At 46.2% G+C, this 22,648-nt stretch overlaps 1 protein-coding gene and 1 long non-coding RNA gene across 5 annotated transcripts in view; both read left to right on the top strand.

Moving 5' to 3' along the window:
• The window catches only part of LOC115472220 (CDK5 regulatory subunit-associated protein 2-like), a 513,663-nt gene that overhangs the window by 127,029 nt on the left and 363,986 nt on the right, over positions 1-22,648 (top strand). The window lies entirely within an intron of this gene.
• Positions 31-21,825, top strand: LOC115472222. The gene is made up of 3 exons (XR_003942482.1): positions 31-59; positions 18,078-18,082; positions 21,756-21,825. It is a non-coding gene; the product is annotated as an uncharacterized LOC115472222 (long non-coding RNA).

The raw sequence follows: 22,648 nt of genomic DNA, 5'->3' as shown, positions 1-22,648 counted from the left end.
GCCGACTGCTGTGCAGGGCCCCCAGGACTGTCCAGCATCAGACCCAACCCCAAGCTGACGTGAGGATTCAATGTTGTGCTCGTCAAAACCGAAGAGCCTCGATTCCAAGCTTCAGGCAAAGGCCAAGTAGCGTCGGCATTGGTTGTCCTCGACGCATGGTGCCAGAAACTTCAGGATGTCGAGGGGTTTGGCACTCGAGAAGCGTCTGCACCGGGAGGACCACTCCCCTCCATCCAGGAGGTGCCGATGTGTCAGTCCCCTAGCAGCCAGGACCCAGCTCCCGTCTCAACCCCATCAGTTCTACAGCCTTTCACGGAGCCAGCACCCCAGCCTTTCCCAGTGTCTGCCCTCAATGAGCATATGAGTCTTGCTTCCTGAGCTGGTGGATGGCCTCTTACAATTGTGTGCATCAGCATCAGGGGGGGTCTTGTGCCTATTCTGCTGCCCATTGCGATCCCGCTTGACCCTCAGTCAGCGTTGCAGCCTCCAACGCTTGTTTCGTGTGCGGCTTTGGTGTCGACTGCCTCCCAAGCCTGTACCCCCTCAGTGTCGGTGGAAGAAGCTTTGTTTGAGTCGAGGCAGGAGCCAACTCCTCGATGCCCCTCTGAAGAGCATGTCTCCTTTAAGTCGAGGCAGGCTCGCTCTCAGGAGTTGCTGTCTGACACCAATGAATCTCATTGGAGTCCGAGGAGGATCCAAGGTACTTTTCAGAGGATGTCCTATGGTATCCCCTCTGAACCCTTCCCTCTGCTTGAAAGGAGAAAATCTCTTCCGGAGAGTCTTTCATTTCCCTGTTATGGGAAGGAAATGACTGAGGGCATTCCATTTCCTTTAGATGTGGAGGATGAGCCCAGCACCAAGATGCTCGAGGTCCTGGACTAGAGAGTCTGTAACTGTCCCTCTCCACAAGGTACTCCAGGAAGTTTTCATTCGGAATTGGGAGTCCCCTCTATCAGTCCCTGTCCTGCCCAAGAAGTTTGACACGATGTGCCGGATCAACAGCACACCTGGATTTGATAAACCCCAGTTGTGTTATCATTCCATTGTGGTTGAATATGCCCTCAAAAGAGCCAGGAGTTCTAGAGACTATGCCTCTGCACCCCCAGGCAGAGAAGCCTAAGGTCCTTGGACTCTTGTGGGATGAAGATGTATCGGGCCTTAATGCTTGTGTCCCGTATTCAATCTTACCAGCTCTTTACGAGCATGTACTTGCTGGACAAGTACACAAGTTGCTAGACTTAGCTGACTCTCTCCCACCGGGGCAGGCCGAGTCGGTGCGCCAGTTGGCCAAGCAGCAGAAGGTGTGTCATAAGTTCTTGGCTAGGAGTGCCTACGTGTCGCATCCAGGATCTCTGCCCAGAGTATAACAATGTGCAGACTCTCATGGCTGCATGTTTCTGACTTGGAACCTGCGGTTCAGCAGAGGTTGGCGGATGCCCCATGCCAAGGGGATAACGTTTTTGGAGAGAAGGTTGAGGAGGTCACTGATACATCTCTTCTCCCTCCCACTGGATGCCTTCTGCATCAGCCTCCTCATGTAGGAGGTCTTTTGGAATGTCAAGGAGGAGTACCTACTGCTCCCAGAGACGTTGGTACACCACCTTCTCCTGCCAGCCTCCTCAGGCTCAACTCCAGCACACATTTTCCCATCAGCAGTGTGGTCCTAAGGCCCCTGCTGATCCTCAGTCAAAGCAAGAGATGATCTTTTGACTGGCTCCATCAGAGCTTAGCCTCTGTCAAATTGGCTATCCCGGACGACTTTCCTTTCAGAGAGAGGCTGAAGTATTTTTCATGAAAGGTGACCCCATTCAATCTCTGATTGATGGGTCTTGGATACACCCTAAATTGGCTTCAGAAACTTTCAAATTGCCAACCAACAGTTCATTTCTACAACTACGAGCAGATACTTGCAGAGGACCTCTCAAGTCTTCTAAAGGTCCATGCAGTTGAGCCCGTTCCACTAGGGGAAGAAGGACAGTGATTCTATTCCAGTTACTTCCTCATGCAAAAGAAGACGGGGGGATGCCCATAAGGGCCCTGAACAAATTCCTGGTCAAAGAAAAGTTCAGGATGGTTTCCCTGGGCACCTTTCTTTCAATGATTCAGGAAAATGATTGGCTATGCTCTCTTGACTTAAAGGATACATATACTCACATACATCCCGATATTACAGACATTTTCTAGAGGGCCCCGTCTTTTGAATTTGAGAAAAATTGTGGTTACTTAATGAATTTGCTAACTCATATTTTGTAATGGAACATAGATACGACCTATATTTTTAATTTTTGAGTTATCCTTCCAATGAAGAACTATTAGGTGAGTCACTATAGCCAGCATGATATTAAATAATTTGGAACAGCATTCAAGGAGTTGTAAGTCGGGGTTTGAGGAACGTAGAATGATAATACTGTATGTTATTTGCTTAGGGGTTTCTACTGGTATAATAGAGATTCTTTGCTGACTAAAAAGCTGAATATTAGGACATTGAAATAAAAGGTGATGTAGATCCCCAGATGAGAGTTTGCATGACCTGCAAAGGGGAGATATATTAGTATTAGAGGGGAGCTTTGATAATTTGTAGGGGGTCCAATATGCTTTGAGTAATATAATAGGAGGATTGTGATATAGATGCAGACAGAGTAAAGTACCCGAAGTCCCACCTTCGCCTTGCCCAGTAATTGGAATACATTGGAGCCCTGTTCAATACGCAGAATGTTTGAGCCTCTCTCCTGAGGCCAAGAGAAGGCACTCTAGTCCCACTGGCCTCTCAGGTTCTAGCCTCTCAGCAAGTCACGGCTTAGCAGATGTTGAGGTTGTTGGGCCACATGGCCTCCACAGTTTATATGACTCCCATGACATCTTTACATGAGATCAGCCCAGAGGACTTTAGCTTCCCACTGGTGCCAAGCCACGGGAGGTCTGGAAAATGTGATCGGAGTGTACCCAGAGCTTGTTCGCTCACTGTTGTGATGGACCATTCAATCCAATTTGATTCTGGGACTGCCATTCCAAATTCCTCAGCCACAAAAGTGCTGACAACAGATGCTTCTCTCATGTGGATGGGCTTCATACTCACAGAGCTTGGTCTGCTCAGGAAACAAGTCTCCAGATCAATCTCCTGGAGGTTCGTGCGATCTGGAATGCTCTAATGGCTTTCAGAGATTGACAGTCTCACCGAATTATACTCATTCAAACGGACAATCAGGTTGCCATGTATTATACCAAACTTGCACGGGGCACCGGATCTCACCCTCTGTGTCATAAGGCCGTCCAGATGTGGCACTGGGCTCGCTGACATGGCATGTTCCTTCAAGCCACTTATCTGGCAATCAAAAACGACAGGCTGAGTACAGTTATGCAACCGTACGAATGGTCTTTCCACATGGGCATTTGCCCGCTAGATTTTCCGAGCATGGGGCATCCCCTCGGTGGATCTCTTTGCAACTCACATGAATCACAAGGTCTGTCAGTTCTGTTCGAAGCTTCAGGCCTACAACAGACTAGCGTTGGATGCCTTCCTCCTTCATTGGGGAGACTGGTCTTCTGTATGCATACCCTCCCATTCCTCTTGTGAGGAAGACTTTGCTGAAATTAAGGCAAGACCACATCCTCGGCAGATCTGGTAGAGGGAAGAGGAAGAGTTATCTTCCAAAGAACCGTGGAGATTGGAGTGTTTTCCGACCACCCTCATGCAGAACATGAGATCTTTTCTACATCCTAACCTATGGGAACCTAGAATTTGCTTCCTTGAGTCTTTCAGAGAGTGTCTCCTGTTTCTTGCTGGCTTCCAGGACAGATTCCACCAAGAGGTGTTATTCTTTTAAACAAAGGAGGTTTGCTTGAATACCTTCTGCACCTTTCCGAGTCAGACCAACTCTGTAAGGATTTATCTCAGTGTAATTAGTGCTTACCATCAACATGTAGAAGGTAAGTCCATCTCTAGACAGCCTCTAGTTGTTCGCTTCATGAGAAGTTAGATTTTATCAACACCCCCTGTCAAACTTGCACCTGTATCATTGGACCTAAGTGTCATTCTCACCCAACTGATGACAGCTCCTTTCGAGTCGCTGAATTCCTTCCATCTGAAGTACTTGACCTTGAAGGTCATTTTCTTAGTGGCTGTTACTTCAGCTCATAGGGTCAATGAGCTTCAGGCTCTAGTATTGGATGCACCTTATACTGAGTTTCATCACAACACACGCACCCTTAGTTCCTGTCAGATATGATGTTGGAATGCCATCTGAACCAGTCAATTGTCTTGATTGTTGCCAATGTTCTTTCCCCAACCTCATGCCCATCGTGATGAGAGCACCTTGCACACCTTGGACTGCAAACGAGCATTGGTCTATTATATGGAGCGGACTAGGCCCCACAGACTGTCCGCCAAAATTTTTGTTTCTTTTGATCCCAACAGGATGGGGGTCACCATTGGGAAAAGCATCATCTCTAAATGGCTGGCAGATTGCATTTGCTTCACTTATGCCCAGGCTGGGCGGCTCTGTAGGGTCTTATCAAGGATCACAATGTCAGTGCTATGGCTGCGTTTGTAGCCCACTTGAGCTCAGCCTCCATTGAAGAAATTTGCAAGGTTGTGACATGGTCTTAAGTCCACACATTCACATCTCATTACTGCCTTGAGTAGGATACCCGCCGCAACAGTCGGTTCGGGCAGACAGTGTTGCAGAATCTGTTCAGGGTCTAGAATCCAAGTCCACCCCCCTAGGCCTGTTGGGGGTTTAGAATCCAAGTCCACCCCCCTAGGCCTGTTTTATTCTGTTCCAGGCTGCACTCTCACGCAGTTTGTATCTACTTTATTCTGAGTTATGTCCTCGCCATTGCAAGGCCCAACTGACCAGCATTTGTTGTTTTCACTGAGCCTGGAATTTAGGGATACCCCAATTGTGAGAATTATGGCCTGCTTGTCCTCGGAGAAATTCTCAGAGGACAACAAGCCATATATTCTCACAAACCTACCCACCTCCCCTTGAACTTGTCTCCTATTTTTCCTTTTTTTATGCTTTAGTATCTAACTGCAGTAACTATGCTCTCGCAGTGAGCAGGAAGGCACTCACACATGCGTGGTAGAGCTACTCTTGAGCTCCACAAAGCTCTGTTTAAACTTGTTAGAAGCTCCAGACTGGGCAACATGGGATCACATTACCCAATGGTGAGAATGTAAGACCTGCAGTCCTATCTTTGCTTTTCTGTACATTTTATGAGAAGTTTAATATGTACACAGAGTTTCTCCTTATAACACTGAGTGTAGCATTTTGACCATTTGATTAAGACGGGGTTTCTTTTCCTTTCCTTTTCTTTATTGTGCAATTTTCTGTATAAAGCTGCTTAGCATATTAGTCTGGTGTCATGAAAACCAAGTTGATCTAGTGATCAACTTGGTTTTCATTTTCTTTCTGTCTTTTGTAAGAATTTATATTGAGAAAATATGCTTAAAGGAAACTCATATAACAGTTACTTTGTGGGTGAGTTGCTTAGAATGCAAAGGATTATGTACAGAGATTTAGTTTCTCTGAGGACAAGCAGGCCACAATATTCTTGGTGACATCATCTGATGGAGCATACAGTCTCTTTAAAAAAAAAAAACCTTTGACAGCATCTAGCCATACATGTCCGGGTGCCTCCCCCCTCCCCGATGTGTGAGCGCAGGACCAGCAGTCTGTAGTTTTCTGCGGAGTTGAGAGGTCGTGTCTGTGATCATTCCTCAGTGCATCAACTTTTGGCATTTTTGTGGTACCTTCCCTGTGGGGATTTTTTAATTTCTTTCTGTTCCCCTACCCTTCTAGTACCTTAGTGTGATTCTCTCTCTCTCTCCACCCCCCCCCCCCCCCCCCCCCCCCGGTTCTAAGTTTCCTTTATTTTCCGGCTGTGGAGGCCCTATCAGGCATCGACCTTTTTCTGGGGTGGGCAGCCTTTTTCTCCCTTCACCATTAAGCCATTTGATTTTGTATCAGCTGTTTTTCCGTTCATATACTAGAAGGTTCCCAGTACCTTCAAGCGCTGTTCCTGCTATAACAGGGTCATCTCTGGGACTGATACTGATATCTGGTGTATCCAATGCTTGGGGCCAGATCACAATGCTCATTCCTGTGTCCTTTGCTTGCTCATACATAAAAGGACTCAGCTAGAGAAGTCCACTGCAAAAAGAATTTTTGCGCCTAGTCTGGTCGACATCAACATCAGAAGCATCAGTCTCAATGGCTGTGGCATCTACCTCTAACACTGGAACCACTCCAGCATCAAGGAGCTCTCCCCCTGCCTCAGCATCAGGCGCTGTGATAGTCCCTGGGACCACCCTATATTGAACCTGACACTGAGGGAGGTGTAGGGATTCCACGTCCTCCTCATTGGTACCGAATGATGCCTATCCTCAATGTCAGCCCAAGGCTTAAAAGCATAAGCTTTTGTCCTGCTCGAACATGGCTTCATCTGCATCTAAGAAGCATCGGCACTGAGAAGAGCACTCTCCCTCTCTTGTGACAAAAGTGCCAATGCTGCAGTTGCTGGAATCCAATTCAGCACCAATGGATTCACAGGCTGTCTCCATACCGGCTCCGGCCCAGCTTTTGCTGATGCCTATCCTCGATGATCAGTTCCAGACCCTGCTCATGGAAGAGTTGATCAACTACCCCAAGTCCTACCTCTAACCAGTTCAGCAATTAGAATTAATTGGAGCCCTGCTAGATAACAGTGCAGGCTTGGGCCTACCTGCGATAGGCACGGGCAGATGCTCTTATTGCCATTGCCACTGAGGTCCAGGGCAGCCAGCAGGTCTCAGCTCGGCAGATATTGAGGCTGTTAGGCCACTTGGTCTCCATGGTTCACGTCATACCCATGGCATGCCTCTGTTTGAGGGGAGCCCAGATGTCCTTAGCTTCCCAGTAGTCACAGGCTTGGGGGAACCTAGCAGATGTCATCCAGATCACCTCCCAATTGACTCACTGCTTAGGTGGACAATTCAATCCAATTTGACCCTGGGACTTCCATTTCAAATTTATCCAGCCCTGAAAGTTTTGACCATTGATTCATCCACCCTGGGGTTAGGAGCCCATGTAGATGTTGTTCACACCAAACGGTTTGGTCCGCCCAGGAAGTCTCTTGCACATCACCTTCCTGGGGCTCCAGGCAATTTTGAATAGAGTGTTCAAAATTGACATATCATAGATCGTCTGCTCAACCAAATTGTCCTGATTCAAACGGACAATCAGGTTGCCATGTGAACAAGCATTGGGGGAGGGGGTTACAAGTTCCTACCCCTTGTGTAAAGAAGCAATCGGAATGTGGATTTGGGCCACTAGTCACGGCATGGTGCACCTCACCAAATATCTAGCAATAAAACATAACAGTCTGGCAGACAGGCTGAGCAGGGTAATGCAACCACGCAAGTGGTCTCTGAACATGGGTGTTGCCTGCAAGATCTTTTGAGAGTGGGAAACTTCCTCAGTGGATCTTTTTGCCACTCATCTCAAAACTCAGTACTGCTCCAGACTCGGGTCGCATGGCAGGTTAGCATCAGATGTCTTTCTCCTTTGGGGAACAGGTCTTCTGTATGTGTATAGTCCCATTCTTCTGATATGGTCAACTTTTCAAGACCGGGGGACTGTGATCCTCATCACTCCGTTCTAGCAGAGTCAGGTTCCCTCTTCTTCTGGAGTTGTCCTCCGAAGAACTGTGGAGATTGGAGTATTCTGACACTCAGAACGAGGGATCTCTTCTCCATCCCAGCCTTCAGTCCCTAGCTCTTACAGCCTGGATGTTGAGAGCATAGAATATGCCTCCTTCCAGCTGCTGGATGGTATCTTGCTGGATCCAGGAAAGATCCCACTTAGAGGCGTTATTCCTTTAAATGGAGGTGGGGTTTCTATATGGTGTGAGAGCAAGGCCATAGATTTCTCACTTGTTCTACACAGAACTTATTGAATATCTCCTACATCTTTCTGAGTCTGGTTTGAAAACAAGCTCTGTAAGGGTTCATCTCAGCAGAGTCAGTGCTTTTCATCACTGTGTAGGAAGTAGGCCTATCTCTGCACAGCCCCTTGTTGCTTCATGTGAGATTTGTTATTGACAAAGCCCCCTGTCAAATCTCCAACTCTGTTATGGGACCTCAACGTCATCATCCCCCAGCTGATGAAAGCTCCTTTTCAACCACTCTAGTCCAGTCATTTGAGTTACCTGACCTGCAGTGTTTTGTTTTTTTGGTGATGATAACTTCAGCTCGCAGAGTCAGTGAGCTTCAGGAACTAGTAGCGAATCCACCTTGTACAAGATTTCATCATAAAAGAATAGTTTGCTGCATGCACTCTATGTTCCTTCCTATGGTGGTGTTGGAGTTCCATCTTAAGCAGTCAATCATCCTGCAACATTCTTCCCAAAACCACATGCCCACCCTGGTGAAATTTCACTCACACTTTGAACTGCAAGCAAGCATTGGCCGTCTATCGTGAATGGACTAAAGCCCATAGACAATCCACCCAGCTGTTTGTTTCTTTTGATCCATACAGGTTGGGGATAGCAGCAAACACTCATTGTCCATTTGGCTGGTAGATTGCATCTCTTTTGCTTATGCCCAGGCTGGCCTCACTGGAGGTCCATGGCTGAGTCGGTAGCCCATTTAAGGTCTACCTCCATCGAGGAGACCTGCAAGGTTGCAACGTGGTCTTCAGTCACACATTCACATCTCACTAGTGCCTTGAACAGAATACCCGACAGAACAGCCGGTTTGATCAGACAGTATTGCAGAATCTGTTTGATGTCTAGAATCCAACTCCACCCTCCTAGGCCCATTATTTCAGGTCCAGGCTGCACTTTCACAACCAGTTGTATATGGATTCAGGTTGATTGGTTTCTTAGGCCTTGCCATTCCAAGTCCCTGTTGTCCTAGTGTTCTTGTTATTTGTGAGCCTGGTAGCTAGGGATTCCCAGTTGTGAGAATATTATGGCCTGCTTGTCCTTAGAGAAAGTGAAGTTACCTGTAGCAGGTTTCTCCGAGGACAGCAGGCCAATTATTCTCATAAACCTTCCCTCTAGAGTTGTCTTTTCTAGCTGTATTATTCCAGTTTGTCCCATGCTCGCACTTTGGGCAGGAAGACACCTGTGCGGTGGGATGCTGCCAAAGGTTTCTTTTTTTTTTTTTTTTAATTTCTTTATTATATTTTAACATAATAAGTACATCTCCACATATTTGCAACGTTCAACATATGTGTAACATATTTATCTCTTCTTCTATAACAATATTTGCAAATAAACTCTTAACAATCCCTCCCCCATTCCTCCCCCCCCCCCCCTTTCTTAATGTGGTGATTTACATGTTTCTCTCATCTGTTCATAAGGTTGCCAAATTTGTTGAAACCTATGTAATTGGCCTTTTCTCAATGCGGTCAGTTTCGCCATCTGATGTAGATAATCAAGTTTATGCTTTACTGCTTGAATATGTGGCACCTCTATCTGTTTCCATGCCCTTGCCACTGTCATTTTGGCTGCTGCAAAAATCTGGCTAGCCATTTTATGTTGGTGTATCTTACATTTTCCCGGTCGGAAGTGTAAAAGACAATATTCCGCCCGATTTGGATATTCTATCTTTGTAACTTGGTATACCATTGCTCGAATCTGGGTCCAAAATGCCTGCATCTTGGGACATTCCCACCATACATGCATAAATGTACCTCTATTACCGCATTCCCTCCAGCAGTTCGGTGATATCTTATGGTATATTTTTTGTAGCCTATCTGGTGTATAGTACCACCAGTACCATATTTTATAACCATTCTCAGCCACTGACTGAGTGATAGAGGTCTTCAATAAATATCTAAGTCCCCTCATCCAACATTCTCTTGTAAAGGTTTGTTGTAAGGCCCCCTCCCATCGACTAATATAATGATCTTGAGGGTTGGACATTTTTAATAGTGCCTTATATAATCTTGACACTCCCCCTTTGCCCCCTCCTCCCTTAATTGCCCTTTCTAGCGCTGTTTCCGTAAGTTCCAGTTCTTCCCCTGCCCGTCTTTTTATGTAGTTCCGCAGGCTATGATAATATGCCATATCCCGTTCTTCCAACTCATATTCCTCTTTTAATTCTTCAAAATTTTTGATTTCTCCATTATTCCATACCTGGCCTAACATATATAGTCCCTTACGGGCCCAATTTTTATATACATTGTCTGATTCTCCTAGTGGAAACCCCGGAGCCCCACATATAGCCATTTGTAAAAAATATCTCCTCTCCGGAAACATCTTTCGTCGTATCCGTAACCATGTCTCCAGTAAGAGACCAATCCCCACTGGTACCCTTTTAGTTAGAGACATAAGTTCAGTCCCCTCCCTCCATAGTATATCTCCTATATAACGGGTACTCAACCATGAACGTTCCCAGTGTAGCCATTTTTTATTGTTTCTAGGAGTCCATTCCGCTAATATTCTTAGTTGGACTGCCTGATAATATAAATGGAAATTTGGTACTCCCATTCCCCCCTCCACGGGCAGCTGAAACATCATATCCCTATTTACCCTGGGGGGTCGCTTCCTCCAGATGTAGGCAAACATTTTCCTATTTAGTTGTTGGAAGAACTTTTGTGGGATAGGTATCGGGATGGCCATGAACAAGTATAATATCTTTGGTAAGAGTATCATTTTTATAGCATGGATTCTTCCCAGCCATGATATAGTGAGTCCTTCCCATCTATCCACTTCCTCAAACAGTTCTTTGACTTTTTTGGGATAATTTGCTTGATATAGTCCCCCTATTTCCGGGGTAATCTGTATCCCTAGATAGCGAATTGACTTAGTTGCCCATGTGAACAGAAACTTATCTGTTATCTCTTGTACTTCCCTAGGTGGCGTTGTGAGATTTAATATTTCTGATTTATTTATGTTAATTTTAAATCCTGAGACCCTTCCATAGTTTGTCATCACCTTCATTGTCTCTTGTATTGATTGTGATGGATGAGTTAATGTCAGGAGAACGTCATCGGCAAAAAGCATTATTTTATGCTCCCTTTGCCCCCGTACTACTCCCCTTATATCTTTGTGTGCCCGTATTATCCTAGCTAGGGGTTCGATTGATAATGCAAATAATAATGGTGAAATTGCACATCCTTGCCTTGTGCCTCTGTGCAACTCTAATATGTTAGTATGCGTCCCATTTATCTTTAATACCGCCATCGGTTTCGTGTATAATAGGCGCAGCCATGTCATAAATCGTCCCTCTATACCTATCTGACGTATTACTGTAAAGAGAAACTCCCAATCTACACGGTCAAATGCCTTTTCAGCATCGACCGAGAATATTATTGTTGGTGTTTTTTCATCCTGTATTTGTTGTATGATGTGTAACAGTGTCCGAGTATTGTCATGTGTTTGGCGTCCCCTAATGAAGCCAGCCTGGTCTTCATGTACCAATCGTGGCATTACCTCCTGTAGGCGGCGTGCCATTATTTTAGTAAAAATCTTATAGTCCGTGTTCAGGAGAGATATTGGCCGGTAGGAGCCACACTGTAACGGATCTTTACCTGGCTTTAGGAGTATGGTCACTTCAGCCATCCTCCATGAGTATGGCAACTCTTGTGCCTCCTCGAAGGCGGCAATAGCTTTCAGTAGCACAGGGGCTAGTATTTTTGCAAATCTTTTATAAAATCTAGAAGGGAAGCCATCCGGCCCAGGGGATTTGTTGTTTGGTAAATCTGCTATTGCTTCTTCTATCTCTTCTAATGTTATGGCCTTTGATAAAGCTTCCTGCTCCCTTCCCGTCACTCTAATCATCCCCAGGTCCCGCACGTATTGTTCCATGTCCTCCCTTGATGTATCATGTTCTGCTTGATATAGCTGATTATAGAAATCCCAAAATACCCCTGCCATTTCCTCTGTTTGTGTTATTAGCTCCCCTGAGAGGTTGTGTATGCCATGTATATAATTACGCTGTGCCTGTTTTTTAAGCTTATTAGCCAGTAATCTGCTTGTTTTATTTCCAAATTCATAATACTCCTGTTGTACTTGTTCTAACTGTCCGGCTATATCCGCCAGTTGTATTTCATTAAGTTGAGCTTTAAGTTGGCGTATTTCTTCTATTTTTTTGCTATCTGTTGGGTCTTTCTTATGCATGTTCTCTAGTATCGTTATTTGTTTCCGTAAATTAGTTTCTGCCTCTGCTTTTTTCTTATTGATATAGGCTTGCTTCGCTATACATTGGCCCCTAATAACTACTTTCAGACCCTCCCATAAACTTGTCGGTTTAACCTCTTCATTATCATTGAACTGTATATATTCTCTTATATTGTTTTCTATTTCTAGGACACTCTGTGGGTCCATCAAAAGTGTTTCATTTAGGCGCCATCTTCTCCTCCTTGCCTTCCCTCCCCCTCCCACCACTTCCAATAGCACCATCGAATGGTCAGACCAGCTACATTGCTCTATCTCCACTAGTTTGATATCATTTCTCAGCCCTCTGCCTCCTAGCCAATAATCAATTCGTGAGTAGGTACTATGTTTGGGGGAGAAAAAGGAGTAATCTCTCTCTGTCCCATGTCTCTCTCTCCATATGTCTACTAGGTCCCATCGGGCCATCCACCTTATGAGGGCTTTCCTATCTGCTTTAGCATATTCTACCCTCCCTCCTGAGTTGTCCAGTTTAGGATCTATCGTGAGATTAAGATCACCTCCCACCAACAATTCTCCTTGTATATTTTCTTTTATCACCTTTTCCACTGTATCTAAAAATTCTCTCTGCCCCACATTAGGGGCATACATGCACACTAGAGTATATTGCTTATTATATAGTGATACTGTCATCAATATATATCGTCCCATTTTATCTTTCACTGTAGTATGTACTTGCCATGGGAGGGATCCCGACAAAGCTATCAGGACTCCCTGCGTTTTTTTATTCGCCCTATTGGAAGCACATTGAACAGTGGGATATCTCTTATGTTTCATCAGATGTTCATGGTTTCTTCTCAGGTGGGTCTCCTGGAGAAACGCAACATCTGATTTTTGTCGGGTCAGCTCTCTAAACACCTGTCTACGTTTCTGCGGTGTATTGAGGCCTCTTACATTTAGTGTTATACATTTAAACATTTTACAACTTGTAATAATAAACCTTCAATATATTTATCACCATACTGTAACATCATAACATCCTGTCCCCCTTTTTTCCTTCCCCCCCCCCATCCTGTATTTCTCCCCTTTGGTTTATCTTCCCCCCGCTCCCCCCTCTAAACCTCCCCCCCCCCCCCCCCCCAGCTCCCTTGCCCAAATCCAGAGCACCCGTTTCATCTCAAAAAAAAAAACGGTGCTTTGTAGAGAGGAAGTGACCCCCTTTGCCCTTCTCTAATTAGACATTGCCATTTTAGATTCCCCCTCCCCGATCTTTATGTAGTTCTATCATTCCCCTCTGCTCTTTCCCCTTATCTACTTGTCTCCCTCCCCTCGCTTGAGTGGATCTTCCAGATTCCCAATTTCCCTTATATGTTATGCTCCCCCAAACAGAGCCTTATCTCTAACCATATCAACCACTGAATATGTCAGTCCTTGACATTACCCTTGCCATTTGTGTTCAAGTGAGGCGTCCAGCTGATTGCTGGCGTTGAAGGCGTTTGCGGCCTACTCGCTGCCATTTCGGATAATTTCTCATGTTCGTCTGGGAGCGTCTCGTTTCCACATCCGTGGATGCTGATGCTGGAATATCCTCGGGCAGCAGTTCCCGTGCTTCTGCTAGCGTTTTCACCTGATGTTGTCTCCCATCTTTATAGAATACCAGAGCAAACGGGTGCCTCCATCTATATTGAAGCCCCATCTCCCTTAATCTCCTGGTGACCGGTTTCAGGTCTGCTCTCCTCCGCAGTGTTGTTGCCGCCAGGTCCTGGTAGATCTCGAGTTTGTATGTGTCCCATCTAAAATCTTGTTTTTGGCGTGCTGCTTGGAGAACTCGCTCCTTGAGCTTATAATCCCGGAAACAGGCAATCAAATCTTTGGGAAGATTTTCTTGTAGCCCCAAGGGCTCTATGAGCTCTGTCCAATAGCACTTGCTCAGGCTCCACGGGCTGTTCGGGAGTTGCCACCAATGCACATACTATCTGTTGTACCACCATTTCCGTTTCTTGGTAAGTGGGTGACTCCGGCAACCCCCGAAATCGGAGGTTGTTCCGCCGGCTGCGGTTCTCCAGGTCTTCAATCTTGTCAGCTAGTGCTTCATGCCCCAGGTCTATATCATGAACTCTCCGGTCCAGGGCCCCCATATTCTCCCCCTGTTCTTCCAGTCTGGTCTCTGTTTCCTCCACTCTGTGCCCAAGTTCTTTGATTTCGCTTCTGAGGTCTGCCCCCATCTTAGCTAGGTCAGCTCGCATAGCTTTTAAATCAGAGCGAATTTCATTCAGCAAAGTTCTTAGTTCTGGGAGGGACTCCTCCTCTTGATTCACTTGTTCTGGCGTCGGGAACATATCTTCAGTAGAGGGGTTGCGTTTTCGATCCCCGCTTGCTACAATTTCCTCACCACTGGCCGCCATATTGTTCTGCCTCGTGGCTCCCGCAAATGCGAATTGGGAGAGGCTTGGCGTCGTAGCGCTGGGCTCCATCGCTTTTTCTTTTTTTTTTTTTCCCCTTGTTGCTATTTTATTTTTGTTTTCCAATCGTGCTGATGGGTCCGCTCTCCCGCGCTCTTTTCGCCTGCTTAAACCGGAGCCAATGGATGTTTTTCCCTCCGTCACCCCTCCACCTCTCCGTCGCGCCCGGGGCAAAACTTCACAGTTTGCTATTGACAGTGGATCGGAGCCGTTTTCCTTTCACCTGCATTGTCAGAGGCTCTGCGCCCTCCGGTAGATGTTTTTTAATTTTCGAGTACGGTAGGGAATCGTTCTGTTTTTGCTATGGGCAGACAGGAGCTCAGCATTTAAGCTGCCATTGCTCCCGTGACATCACTTCCTCCCCTGCCAAAGGTTTCTTAAAGAGAGAGTGTGCTGGGCAGTGTCCGTACTGGGCTCTGTCTGATGAAGTCACCCAGTAGTGAGAATAATTGGTCTGCTGTCCTCAGAGAAAACTCCTTCAACAGTTGAGTAACTTTGCTTTATATCCATATTTGTATAGGAAATAGTGTTGAGAAGTAGCATGAATCAAGGCACAGTATTTGATATTTGGGAAAATAAATTGAACTTTCTAAAATGAAAGGTCTCCATGATGAAAAAGATGAGTAAGAGTCTAATGGTGTGGAGGAAATGTTTCTCTCTGTTGGAAAGAAAATGGATCATCATGCTTGCTTTTCACTGATTTAGCAGCCTTTGAAACTAACCAGAAAAATGACGAGACTCAATAAAAAAAATTAGCATTCTCAAAAATATTTTCAGTTCAAGGTAAACCAATAAAGTAGTTTGATAGAGAAGATGTTTTTAAGGTTAAGAAATATTTAAAAGGGAAATTTAAATTTATTCTGAACATGTATTCTCTATTCCTCTGAGGACAAGTAGGACATTTCATACCACATTTGGGTGACCTCAACCGGTGGAGCCCGGCACAGAAGCTACCCAGCATTCTGGAAGCTTCAGAAGCCTTTCACAGTGCAGCCCCACACAGTCATTGTTTTTCCACGGAGCAGAGCAGTCATGTCTTGTCGTCTCTCCTCAGCATACCTCTTTTGAGATATTTTGTGCCTTCCCTTGCGGTACATGGGACCTGTTTTCTTCATTTTGTTCTTTTTTATTACCCTAGTTTGTTTCTTAGTATTTTTGGCCTATTAAGTTTCTTTTCATTTTGGTGCAGTTCTTTTGGCCCTCTTAGGCCTGAACACCTGATTGAGTTTCTTTTTTGTTTAAAAATAAAAGTCATTTAATTTTGCTTCAGCTCTTTTTGCCTTGATGTCCCTTAAAACTCCCAGTGGTTTAAAAAGTGTACTAGATCAGCAAGACCATTTCTGTGACTGGTACAACTGGTGCTTGCCAGGCCTAGGATCTGACCATACATCTCTGTTCTAAAATTCAGAAGAGGACACAAAAAAGTCTAGAGGTCCAGCACAAGACAATTTTGGGCACTTCTAAGTTTGGTTCATTGACTTCAGCTTCAAAGGCATCGGCCCCTATGGCTGACAGAGCTACATCAGACGCTGGAGTGTACTAGCATCAAGGAGGCCTTCTCCTGCCTCAACATTGGGCGCCGGTAGGGCCCAGTTGGACCGACCTGCATCAGACCTGACACCAAGGACATGACAGAATTCGACATCATTCTCATCAGCACCAAGGGATCCTGATGTCAAAAGCGTTGGCACCAAGAGAACCGCTTCCCCTCCTTGAAATTGGTGCCAATGTGCCAGTCTCCTCAACGCCGGGACCAGCTTTCCAGTTCGTCTCCAACATCTTTGCAGGCTGTTATCATTCTGACACCGAGGGACAGTTCCGGGCCATGCTACAGGAAGAGTTGGAGTGGATTTTGGCTTGGCTATGCCAACTGTGGTTCTGCCCCAACTGATCCTTGAGACTCATGTCTGTCACCCGTGCACCAATACTGCTGCCTTGATGGATGCTGTGTCAGCCTCAGAAGCAATGTTCCTTTCCAGCCCATCGGGAAAGGAAACTCCCCTGATGTCCAAGATAGGACCTGTCCCTCAGCACTTTCACCCGGAGTCTAAATATGTCTAGTAAACTGAGGCAAACACAGACTCAGCCTACACAGGAGTGCATTGCTAAGTCTGATTGAGACCGCTCCTGGGCGTCTGAAATTGAAAGAGAGGAGATCTTGTAGGAGGATCTTCCTTGATCTACCATCAGACCCCTCCCCACCTCAGGGAAGGAGAAAGTCCCCACCAGAGGAACTCTCCTTTGTCAGTTTTTTTGCAATAAATGGCTAAGGTCATTCCATTTGATTTAGAGGCTGAGGACAAGCTTGGGGCAGAGATGTTGGACGTACATCACTATTAGCACCCCTTTCATGCTGCACAGATGAGGAAATGGGAAACCCCCCTCACTATTCAGCAGGACACTCCATATGATAGTAGCCAAACAGAAGGAGTGCACTGGATTTGGGATGCTTATAATGCTTTGGATATGGTGTCCAGGGTCTCTGCATCAGATATTGGCATGTGCAGACTTATCTGGCTGATATATCAGACCTCGAAACCAGCAGTTCAGGAGAAACTGGCAGACATTCCTTGCCAAGGTGATAATCTTTTCGGGGATAAAGTGGAAGAAGTCTTAGTTGAGATCGGGAGGCGGGGCCGGTGGTTGGGAGGCGGGGATAGTGCTGGGCTGACTTATACGGTCTGTGCCAGAGCCGATGGTGGGAGGCGGGACTGGTGGTTGGGAGTCAGGGATAGTGCTGGGCAGACTTATACGGTCTGTGCCAGAGCCGGTGGTGGGAGGTGGGGCTGGTGGTTGGGAGGCGGGGATAGTGCTGGACAGACTTATACGGTCTGTGCCCTGAAGAGCACAGGTACAAATCAAAGTAGGGTATACACAAAAAGTAGCACATATGAGTTATCTTGTTGGGCAGACTGGATGGACCGTGCAGGTCTTTTTCTGCCGTCATCTACTATGTTACTATGTAAGTCACTTCTCTAATCAAGAATAGAAGTGATATCATGAAGTCCCTTTCTGCAGCCTCCACATCTAGGAGGTTTCTGGATGGAGCCCAAAGGTATACTCCTCCAGCCTGCCCTTCCCAGCAGACCTGGGGATCCTGCTCCCACCCTTGGCAGTAGCAGCTCCAGAAGACCCAACCAGCACCCCCAGTCAAAGCATGGGACTAGCTTTTGACTGGCTTCTAGAGAGCATAACTGAAGTAAAAGTGACCGTCCCAGACATTCTACCAATGAGGTGGATGGAGCTAAATTGTTTTCAAGCAAGATGGCCCCTTGTAACTGCCAACCGATGGGTTCTTCAAATAATCCAGGGAGGGGATGCCCTAAATTTGTGGCAACTTCAACCAAATTGCTGACCAAGAGCGTCAAAATTCAGCTGTCGGCATTCTTTTTATCAGTTTTGTCAGGTATTGTTCTTCAGTATTGGAACCTCCTTATTTTAGAGGATTTTAACATTAATTTTGAAGATCTCTCACAACCGTTAGGCAGCTATGTTCTCTTTTTTCTGACTTAGACTTGGTGCAACATGTAGGATTTCCCACTCACTTGGCAGGACACACTCTTGACTTGATACCACACAATCTAGTTTATTTTCTCTCGCACTTTGCTTCAATTTTGTTGCCCTGGTCTGACCATATATTACTTTCCTTCAAGGTCTCAACCCTTGTACATAAGCACTTCCTTGCTGGGAAAAGACCAAAGGTCCATCAAGCCCAGCACTCTGTCTCCGACAGCAGCCAATCCAGGCCCCAAGAACCTGGCAAAACCCCAAAATTTAATAACGATCAATGGACTTTTCCTTCAGGACCCCCTTTAAACTCAGCAAGGCCAGCAAGACCCCCTTTAAACTCAGCAAGGCCAGCTGCCATCACTACCTTCTCCAGCAATGAGTTCCAGAGTCTAACCACGCGCTGAGTAAAGAAAAACTTTCTCCAATTTGTTTTAAACCTACCACATTCTAATTTCATCTTGTGTCCTCTGGTTCTATTATTGTTAGAAAGCGTAAACAAACGCTTCACATCTGTCTGCTCTACCCCACTCATTATTTTGTACACCTCTATCATATCACCCCTCAGCTGCCTTTTCTCCAGGCTAAAGAGTCCTAGCCTTCTTAAACCTCTCCTCATAAGGTAGTCGTCCCATTCCTTTTATCATTTTCGTCGCCCTTCTCTGCACCTTCTCCAATTCCTTTATATCTTTTTTGAGATGAGGCGACCAGAACTTGGCCACCCTAGGTCCTCCCTCACCTAACCCTCCCTTCTCTCTGCCCTTTTTTTTACTCCCCCCCCCCCCACCCCCCCCCTCAATCTTTCTGTCTCTTCCAGTGGCTTCCCAGTCCTTGGCCTTGGATTCCTCTCAGATACATTGTCTCATTTTATGGCTGGCAAGAAGGTTACACATCAGCCATGCAGGAATCTGTGGTATAGCGGCAATCTTTGCGTGCTGAAATGTCAGCTTCGTGCAACGGAACATCATTGGCAGAACTCTAGGTCTTCTACTGATCTCTCCTACCAAGTCTGTCTTTCCCATTACCATTCAGCCTCTCCCATTACCGTTCAGCCTCGAAAGAATCCCATCAGACCTATTATACATATTTTATTTAGCATAGCCCCAAATTGCCCTAGACAGCTTTTTTCATTCCTTCACCATGTGTCCAGACTTTCTACCGTTCCTCCAATTCCATCCTCCCTCCACACCCAGGGCTTTTCCAACTTTTTTGTCTCAAAAGTCTGCTCCCTGAAGACCCTCAGTCGTCTTTGCTTTCTACTATTCCATCTACTTCTTCCCCATCCTTATCTGTTGGTCCTCAGGACTCTTCTGATCCTGGTCACTATGATAGCCTCATGGTCTCAGTTTTTTCTACCATCCCTTTGTTTGAACAGGTACTTAGTTCTGTGAGAATCACTACCAGTTCTCTAGACCCCATTCCTTCTGGGCTGCTTCAGGAGTCCAGATACGGCCTCACTCCCCTAGCAAGGGCTATGATTGTAAACTGTCTTTCATCTGGCCGCATTCCAGATTCATGGAAAACCGCAGTGGTATACCATATCCTGAAGGGCAGGGCCTTGGATAGCTCACAAATGTCAAACTTTTGTCCTGTTTCCAACCTGCCGTTCCTGACCAAGCTTTAAGAGCACGTTGTCCTTTTGCAATTGACCCAACATGTTGAGGCTTCCAGTGTGCTTCATCTTTTTCAGTCGGTTTTCTGAAAAGATCATTACTTCCCTACTGAATGCCTGTTATTCATCTATAGACCCCAGGGTAAGGTGGTTCTACTGCTATCTCTAGACTCCTCCTTATCCTCCTTGTGAGTCATTCTCTTTTAGTCACTCATCTACAGCCATTGGATATTTCAGGGACGTTTGTCTCTTTCCTCTCAGGCAGGAACTTCCAGGTGTCACTTACTTTCCTCATAATCTGCCATTCTTCCCTTGACCATGTGGTGTCCCCCAAGGTTCAGTTCTCTCCCCTCTACTCTTCAACATCTTTCTTAGTCCACTTGCACTGTTGATTCAGGAGTTTCAAGTTTGCTGTTATATCTATGCAAATTAAATTCTGTTAGTCTTACATCAATCTCCCTGTAATCCTGATTTTTTTCTTCATTCCGTTTGTGTTTAAGTAAAATTGATAGTTGGTTCTAAAACCCTAAGAAAACAGTGGCCATGTGGGTCACAGGCCATCAGGGCTTTCCTAATGCTGTCCCTTCCTTGCAGGATGCTCCCATTCAGTTGGTTGATTAGGTATCTAGGGTTCACCTTTCGTACACAAATTTCCATTGTGGCCAGGTCCTGCTTTCACTCTCTCTGTCTAGTTCATTCAGTGCATCCATTTCTGAACAATACTATGTTAGTTGTGCCATCCTTGTCTACGCTTGCCACTGCTTCATAACAATCCTTCATGACTTCTACCTTCTAGTATCATCCATTATCCTTTCCTTAATATTTTTAGTCTTATTCATTAATCCAGAGGTCTCTAATGTTTCTCATACCTCACAGTAACACTATTTGCTTTTATCTCACCTAGAATGTAAACCACACTGAACCCTGGAAAGGGGATATTAGCGGTATACAAGAATTGATTTGAATTGAATACCCTGGTTACCTCTAAGTTGGACTATTGTAATGTGGTTTACATTGTCCTCCCATTAATTGCTCTCAAGAAACTTCAGACAATCCAGAATACAGCCATATCGCTACTCACTCATACCCATCGCTTCGACCACGTGTCCCCATTGCTGAAACTGTACCACTGGTTACCTATTTGTTCTCCGAGCAGGTGGACGCCGATCCACATTGCCCGATCTGGCATTTATGCCAAAGTTAAAAAGTAGAGCTTTGTGAAGCGAGAGTCACGCTCCACTGCACATGCGCGAGTTCCTTCCCGCCTGCCCCGTGAACATGGTCTCCTCTGTTCTATTTTTTGCGCGTGAGGAGAAGCTGCGTCTTTTGGTCCTCTCCTCACTCACCCAGTTCGGAGAGCTTTTAGTGCCGTTTAGCTGTTTCTTCTTCCTATTTTCATCTCCTGTGTTCTTTTTTTTTTCCGCTTGAGGAGAAACTGCGTCTTTTCAGTCCTCTCCTCACTCACCCAGTTCAGAGAGCTTTTAGCACCTTTCAGCTTTTTCTTTTTCCTATTTTCATTGTGTTTATTTTTTCTACCTTTTCAAACCCGTCCTTTATTTTTAAGTGAGTTTTGCCATGGTTTAATTTTTCTTTCCTTTAAGACGTCACGGGCCGTTTTTAGGCCCTGACTCCAGTCGGGTTCTCTCCTTCTTTTTTCGTGCTTTTGCCCCTTTTTAGGCACCATTGAGTCGTTTAATTTGTCTGACGAGGTATTCCCATCCATGTCCACGAAGACTCTCAGTGGGTTCAAGCGCTGTACCCGGTGCAATCATACTATCTCAGGAAAGGACACACATTCTTGGTGTCTGCAGAGTCTTGGGCCTGACCATAGCCCTGCTAAATGTGTTCTCTGTCTAAGCATGAAGAAGAGGACCCAGGATTCCTGAGAGGCTCTGAGAGAAGATTTTTCGAGCTAAATCCGGTTCCTCGGCATCTGCATTGACATCAAGCACCGGCATTGGGATCCTCAGTAAGCATGGCTGCTTCAAGACCTTTAGACACCTGTCGAGGCCTCCTGCTGTGCAGGCCCCTGGGATCTTCCATCATCGGACCTGAATCCGAGGCAACATGAGGATTCGATGTCGTCCTCATCGGCACCGAGGAGCCTGGGTGACATGCTTCGGGCGAAGGCCAAGAAGCATCGTCATCAGTCACCCTTGATACATGGAGCTCCAGGGCATCCTTTGGGATTGGGCACCCGAGAAGTGTTGTACCGGGAGGACCGCTCTCCCTCCATGCAGGACATGCCAATGCGACTGTCTCCAAGCAGCCGAGATCCTGCTCCCATATCGACCCCAGTGGTTCTGCAGCCTGTGCCCCAACTGGCACCCCAGCTTTTCCCTGTGTCAACCCTCGATTAGTGCATCCGGGCCTTGCTCCCTGAGCTGCAGGATGGCCTTATGCAACAATGTGCATCCCTATCGGGGGGTGCTTGCGCCTGCCATACTTTCCGCTGTGGCCCTGCCTGGCCCTAAGCCTGTGGTGCGACCTCCGGCACTGCTTACATAGTAACATAGTAGATGACGGCAGAAAAAGACCTGCACGGTCCATCTAGTCTGCCCAAGATAAACTCATATGTGTATACCTTACCTTGATTTGTACCTGTCTTTTCCAGGGCACAGACCGTATAAGTCTGTCCAGCAGTATTTCCCGCCTCCCAACCACCAGTCCCGCCTCCCATCACCGGCTCTGGCACAGACCCCGTATAAGTCTGCCCTCCCCTATCCTAGCTTCTCAACCACCAACCCCTCTTTCCCTCGCCACCCAATTTCAGCTAAGCTTCTGTGGATCCATTCCTTCTGCACAGGATTCCTTTATGCCTATCCCACGCATGTTTGAATTCCGTTACCATTTTCATCTCCACCACCTCCCGCGGGAGGGCATTCCAAGCGTTCACCACACTCTCTGTGAAGAAATACTTCCTGACATCTTTCCTGAGTCTGCCCCCCTTCAATCTCATTTCATG

This window comes from Microcaecilia unicolor, chromosome 6, assembly GCF_901765095.1.
Source record: "Microcaecilia unicolor chromosome 6, aMicUni1.1, whole genome shotgun sequence".
In the NCBI taxonomy this organism is placed as follows: domain Eukaryota; kingdom Metazoa; phylum Chordata; class Amphibia; order Gymnophiona; family Siphonopidae; genus Microcaecilia; species Microcaecilia unicolor.
This window is presented reverse-complemented; position numbering and strand designations above follow the sequence as displayed.